Here is a 6892-nt window from a genome sequence, read left to right as displayed (position 1 = left end):
GGGGGGGGGGGGGGGGGGGGGGGGTTATATGATTAAAATCATCGGTGCAATGTTGTGTGTTCTTCTATGCTAGACCGGTTGTGCTAATCCAAGTGTTGAATTCATGAATGGCTATAATGCATTTTATCAATCATGTGAAGCACAATTAACATTTAAGGAATACGTGCAGTGAGCTTGGATCCTTCTTTATTAGTTGGAATGTCTTTCTTAGAATTTGAATCCCATTGCCTTTTTTTTTGTTTTTGCTTTTTTCCTTATTTCCAAGTTCGCGATAGCGAAGCCAGGTTGCACACTATCGCCTACATTGGTAAAACGCAAATTGGCACCTTTAATGAAAAATTGGCACAAAGCGAGAGGGGCCCGTACTAGTACACAAAATATACCACCACCAAACATTGCACAATAACATTAGATTCAGGAATGGTGGCAGCCAAATGTCTATCAGATTTCCAATGAGAGACAATTGACTAATACACCATATGAGCATTACGAGAAGCCAAGTAGCCAACCATAGTATTATAAGTTGTCGTCGGAAAAAAAACTTACTACTCGCCGGAGTCGCCATCCACAGTGGTGTCTATCAACTGCGCAATGACGTAGGACCTACCAACGATCAACGGAGGTGGATTATTTGTTACGCAATCCTAAAATCATGCAACATCATTTAAAATATTGTTTTATCATTTTTAAAAGCACAGAACAATTACGTGTGTACCCCTCCTTATTAATCTGACAGTAAATTTGAATCAAAACCCAATTAAATCTTAGGGTGTGTTTGGTTGGGGGGTTTAGGCATAAGGAATGAGTATAATAGTGATTGTTTGAGTTTGGTTGATAGGTTTTTAGAATGCTATTATGGGTTTGGAATACCCTATTAATTGAAAAACTCATACCCTTATTAAATAAGGGTTTCATCCCCTTCCTCATTTCTTCCCCAACTATTAATAATCATTCTCATTCCACCCAACTACCAAACATGTTAAATACTTTCACCAAAACCCATTACCCTTACCAAGTATTTGATACCCATTCCGATTCCGATTCCCATGTGCGAACCAAACGCACCCTTAGTATTTACGCAAGAATTAAGGTGATGTAAGTATGGTAGGATTGGTCTTCGTTTTTGCTAGCGCGAAGCCAAGGCAGGGACGGAATTCGCACACAACGGTGTGATGAGAAGCCATGGATGCGCAAACAACCGACAAACACAGGTTAGTAATTCGAACATGAATATCCACCACTGCATAAGAAAACGTGAGGCAACTTTCCTGTAGTCTGTTTAATACATAAGAGCTTGTATTCTCCGTGAATATTTGATGGTGTGCGCATTGTGAGCGGAATTGAATGAAACCAATTAGAATACGTTAGCAAAATTAGTTTTGCACACTAGGCAGCCACGTGTGGTAGAAGATTTGCGCTTTTTTCACCATGCACACACACATGTATGATCGTGCGCACATGTCTGCATAGATGACTCGTGCGCGACACATGCATATAATGCGTTCGCGTGGTTGCTTAGAGTTATTTTAAAGTAGGGAAGTACCATAGTACTGAAGCAAGTGAGGTCCACTGAAGGTAATATTATTGTAATAACGATGTGCTGATTGACAGGGAACGAGCAATATAGAGGCGAAGAGACCGACTGCGATATGGAAATATCACTCGACGGAACTAAACAATGGTTACCTACTACCAACGATGAAAAAACACCATATGTTGGCCAACGATTCAAGACAGTAGAACAAGGAATCGAATTCTACCGGACATACGCAAAGATAGTCAGATTTGATGTCAGACACAACACGATGCGGAAGACTAGAGAGGGGGAAATGCGCTGTAGTTATAGGCAATATCGTCAACGACTATGCGAACGCCATCCATAAAATCTTGGGTTAAACCTAGGCTAAAAGACGACACATCCTTAAAGTCATTTCCCTTAGAAATAACATGCTCAATGTCTTCAATAGCCCGCAAATTTTTAGCATTACTCTAGAACAGATCATCTCGTTGCGAGAAAGTTGGCTGAGAAGGTTGACCACCATCAGGAACCGAGCTTGAAGGCTTATGTTTAACACCAACAAGGAGCTGAACGACATCAAACATCTGCCGACAAACCTCCCTGTCAAAATCCCCTTCACACGCGTGCTTGAACAGTACAACTCGGACAATTCAAGAATAGATCTCGCTAGGGAAGTGGTCTTCTCAGCAACCAGCTTTGCAAAAGACTAGGAACCCCAACAACAACAAAGCTATTAGAAAGGAAGGTGGTGTGCACACCAACATAGAACTGTGTGCACTAAATGACAAATTAATAAATAACACACGACCGGAAAACAATGTCAAAATGTAAAACAAGAGAGTGTGATGAAGCACTTAAGCATAAAAAATTAAGCATATACCAACAGATAACATTAAGAATTTTGAAAGTTAAATACATACAAGAAAAAATAATTGTAAGAAAAAAAAGGTGTACCTTAGGACCATATTCACAAGCAGGCGATGGACTTGAACAATCACCACCAACATCGTCAGACGTTTAAGGGAGACCACCACCATCACCATGAGCACCATCAAAATTTGGGGGCTCGATGACCCCATGCCCAAAACCACCCCCACGGATCTCCGAGAACTCCTTCTGATGAAGTAAATCTAAAGACCACCCACGAAAAGAAGGAACCATCCTCGGGATTAGGTGCACAAAATGCAGAACTCGGTCAACATAAAACAACTGCCATAAAAAAAACAAAGAAAATAAACAAAATATGAACAAAACGTCTCGAGATAACACAGAACACAAATGATACCAAAAAAATAAAGGGAAAAAGGGCATAATACCACCACAAACTCGGCAGGGCTAACAAAACACTTATGGCTACCAACTTCCAAGTCACCCGCGTCTCTACCAACGAATCAACTACAAGCTTGCACCAATTTAAATCTCGAATGCTTAAAACATCATGAAAGTACTGGAAATACATCTGATTTGCGTACCCATTACGCATACAAGTTTCCAACGTACTCAGCACCAACATACAAAAATGCCTCTTAAACCAAATGCCCCCGTCTACAAGTTCCACCATCTTAGTCAAAATCTCAGTCGTTGTCACGCCATGCCTCCTCTTCTCAAATTTATCCCTCCAATGTCTCAACAACTTACTAGTGTCCAGCCTATCACGCTTTACCATATCAATCTGACCACGAAGAAACCCCTAAACTAACTCGACATCCCGCTCTTCCAATGCCAACGACCTCCCACCCTCCAAATCAAACGACCTCGACTGGTGTGACACCCTGATATTTTGAACAATATTGTTTTAATATAATATCCTCAAAATAAAAATTCATTTTATTATCCTAAATATTTTAGTCTGAATACTTTCAAAATAATTTTTTTTTCTATTTTTAAATAAACTATTTTATAGTCCATAATTTTATTTACTATTTAAAATCTATCTAAGACGAGCCTACCATAGTCATTTTATAACTATCAAATTTTCTAAGCCCAAATGATTTTTTCTTCTAAGTCCATTAATATTTAATGAGCCCAAATAACCTAATTATTTTATAGGTCCAACTACTTAGCCCAATTCTTTTAACTCATTTCCAAAATAAAATATGATTTTGAGACCAAACCTTAGCTATTTAAATAAGAGCATTGTTCCTTGTTCTTCCTCATTCTTTCTCACACATCTCTCTCTTTTCTTTTTCATCATTGAGACTTCATCTTCATTAAGAGTTTCCCCTCCCAAACCCTAGGCACCAAATGGTAAGATTTCTTCTCCTATTCTCGTCTTCCATTCTCCTTAGTCTATTTCATAGGTTATTGAGATGTTGTGTTTATAAGTTCCTTGTAGTGTTTGATATGAGGATGAGAGAATGATGTGTCTATGCTTTGTCTTGAGAGAATGAGGAAAGGTTATCCAAGCTTAGGAGTAAATTTTTGGAATTTAAGTTTGAGGTAATGATTTATGTTTGCCCAAATTATTTTGCCCTATCTTGTGTGTTCTAGTCTATGAAGTCTATGTATATGTGTATCTACATGTTTGTTTTTTGGTGTTGTTAATGACTCAAATGTTGGGTATAGGTGTGTGTATGTATTTTATCTTATGATTTAATGGCTTTGTGAGGTAATTTGTGGTGTTAATATGTTGATCCCTGCTACTGCCCTATTTCTCTGCTTAGGTTGGAGGTCGTAGGTTGGACTCCACCTGCTACCATCTTGTCTATTTGTTCTTTTTTTATATATATTATGCTTATAAAATGGATTCTTTGTTTAGTAAGTGGGACATGAACCTTTAACCTTATGCTTAATAACTTGAGTTCTTTCCAATTAAACTACTTTAACCCTTTTAAAACTATTTTAGTTTAATGGACTATTATATGATTTTTTTAAAAGAGTTATGTACTAAGAAAATTAATATTTTGGGAAGGGTTTATACCACTCATATTTCTTAGTTTGATAAACTTAGTACCAATAATTAAAAATATTATGTATTTTGAGAAAATATGTGATTTCAAAACCTATGTACCAAAAATTATGTATAATCATACTATTTTGAGAAAAATGGTTTATAGTTTGGGAAACTTATATTTTGAGAGATAATCTTGTATTATTATTATTATTATTATTATTATTATTATTATTATTATTATTATTATTATTATTATTATTATTATTATTATTATTATTATTATTACTGTTATTGTTATTGTTATTGTTATTGTTATTGTTATTGTTATTATTATTATTACTACTACTTCTACTATTACTACTATTACTACTTCAATAGAAACTCTATTTTAGAAAACTAACATTTGGTAATCTATGATTAATGTTTGATAATAAAATGTATTATTATGGTAGTTATATAAAAATGTATTATTTTGGAGATTATAAACTATATTTATTTTTGGAGGATTTAGCTATGTTGAAATTATATGAATGTTTATATCTATATATATGTATATTTAATTTGAAGGGTAAATACTACTTTGGAATTACTATATATATATAATGATGGGTTATGTACCCTATGATGTTTTGAAAATTATATTTGGTCAGCCTAAAGGCACAACATATTGAGTATTATAGTTGTATACCATTTTGAAAGGATAAATCATACAAATGTACGTAATTTGTAGGATTATATAAATATATTTATATGAAGAACCTATTAACCTTGGAAAGAGTTTATGGTATGAAATATACACTTTTAAAAGATCTTATCTATGCATATATATATATATATTATATATATATATATATATATATATATATATATATATATATATAATGATTTACACACTAAAAAAAGGCGGAAATAACGATGAACTCATTCCGTTGCTAATTTAACGACGGATTAGCGTCAACTTAGTGACAGATTTAATTTTTTTGTTAGTCACTGTAATTAATATATAGTTGTTAAGTGCAGAAAGAACTATTGAAAGGAGTCAAAATAGAACTATTGAAAGAACAATAACAAGAATAGGTATTTTCTTGTCTCTGATACAAAAACCTTTGATCTTTGATTTCTATGTCTCTATGTATGGGTCTATATATTCTTGAAATATCACGAAAGTCTAATTCTTTTAAAATTTGTAATCTTTGTTAGGTTTTTGTTTTTAATTACTGTTGTGTTTGGTCAATTTTGTTCTTAGTTGGGACTTGGGACTTTTCCATCTATTAGTTGTTTTTCTACCAAACCAATCCCCAACCTTCCAATTTTCATTTTAGATTAGTTCCCCTTATAGTAGGCCAATACTGAAGCTCATGCTGTGTCTCTCCACATATATGCAGATTAGTGTTGTTTGAACTTGCATTAGTTCTGTCCATACAGATTATAGGCTTGCTCTTTAACATATAATTCAGTGAAAAAGTTTATTGTTGGTTAATTTTTCTAAAATTGCATGCATATATTGTAAGATTTTCCCTAATAATATATATATTGTATATTATATATTAAGTGGTGCAAGTTAACTAGGTTTATTAAGTGGTTTGGTTGGACTAAACAACTAGTAGTTGTATTCAACCAGACTCTGTGCCTATATAAATCTGTATTGATGGGATACATGATAAGTATTATATAGCACATACAGTTCACGGTACTCATACTGCTCAGTAGACACCAGTACACCATCTAGGGTTCTGAGTCAAGTATGAGACAAATATGGCTGACGGTCTACCGTTCAAGAGGCATTACATCAACTGTGGCTGGAGATCAATATGGCTTCCGCTTCCGCTACTACGAATCAGGTTTCTCGTACACTATTCTGTTTAGTTAGATTATTTATGTCTAACATTTGGTATCAGAGCCTTTATAATCTCTGCCCGGTTAATTGTTTTGCCTAAAACAATATTAAGTATAATATACACCAGGTTTTGTATATATTTTGATTTCAATTACATTCGTTTTAATTTTTTCTTTTCAAAATTTGCATACAGATATATCTATTTGGTTTTGATATAATTTAGCAAACTGTTATGCATATTTTGAAAATTAGATGAATTATTTGTAATTGATTCTATACGGTAGAATTAATTGGGGTTGTTTTGAATTACTGAAAATCAATTCAACATTAAGCACATAACAATTATTCCCTGTTTTGGACTATGGACGACGGTTTTATTTGGCCGGAGAAAGAAAAAAATGGGAGGTTTACGGCACTGGCTTGAATGCAAGTCGCCGGCGACCTTGGAACCAATTGCAGAAGTCGCCGGTGCTTCTTCTTGCAGGCGACCACCTATAATTTTTTTTCTGTTTTGAGCGAATCAGGCGGTGTCATTGTTGTATCTCCTCCTTCAGGTGACAAAGACTCCGGTCGTTGCTCCGGACGGCGCAGGTTCTTGTGGTGACGACGAAAGGGCCGTTGGCGACAAGCGGTGAGGGTGAAC

Source organism: Ipomoea triloba, chromosome 6 (assembly GCF_003576645.1).
Source record: "Ipomoea triloba cultivar NCNSP0323 chromosome 6, ASM357664v1".
NCBI lineage: Eukaryota > Viridiplantae > Streptophyta > Magnoliopsida > Solanales > Convolvulaceae > Ipomoea > Ipomoea triloba.
The sequence above is the reverse complement of the archived record's forward strand: the minus strand, read 5'-3'. Positions refer to the sequence as shown.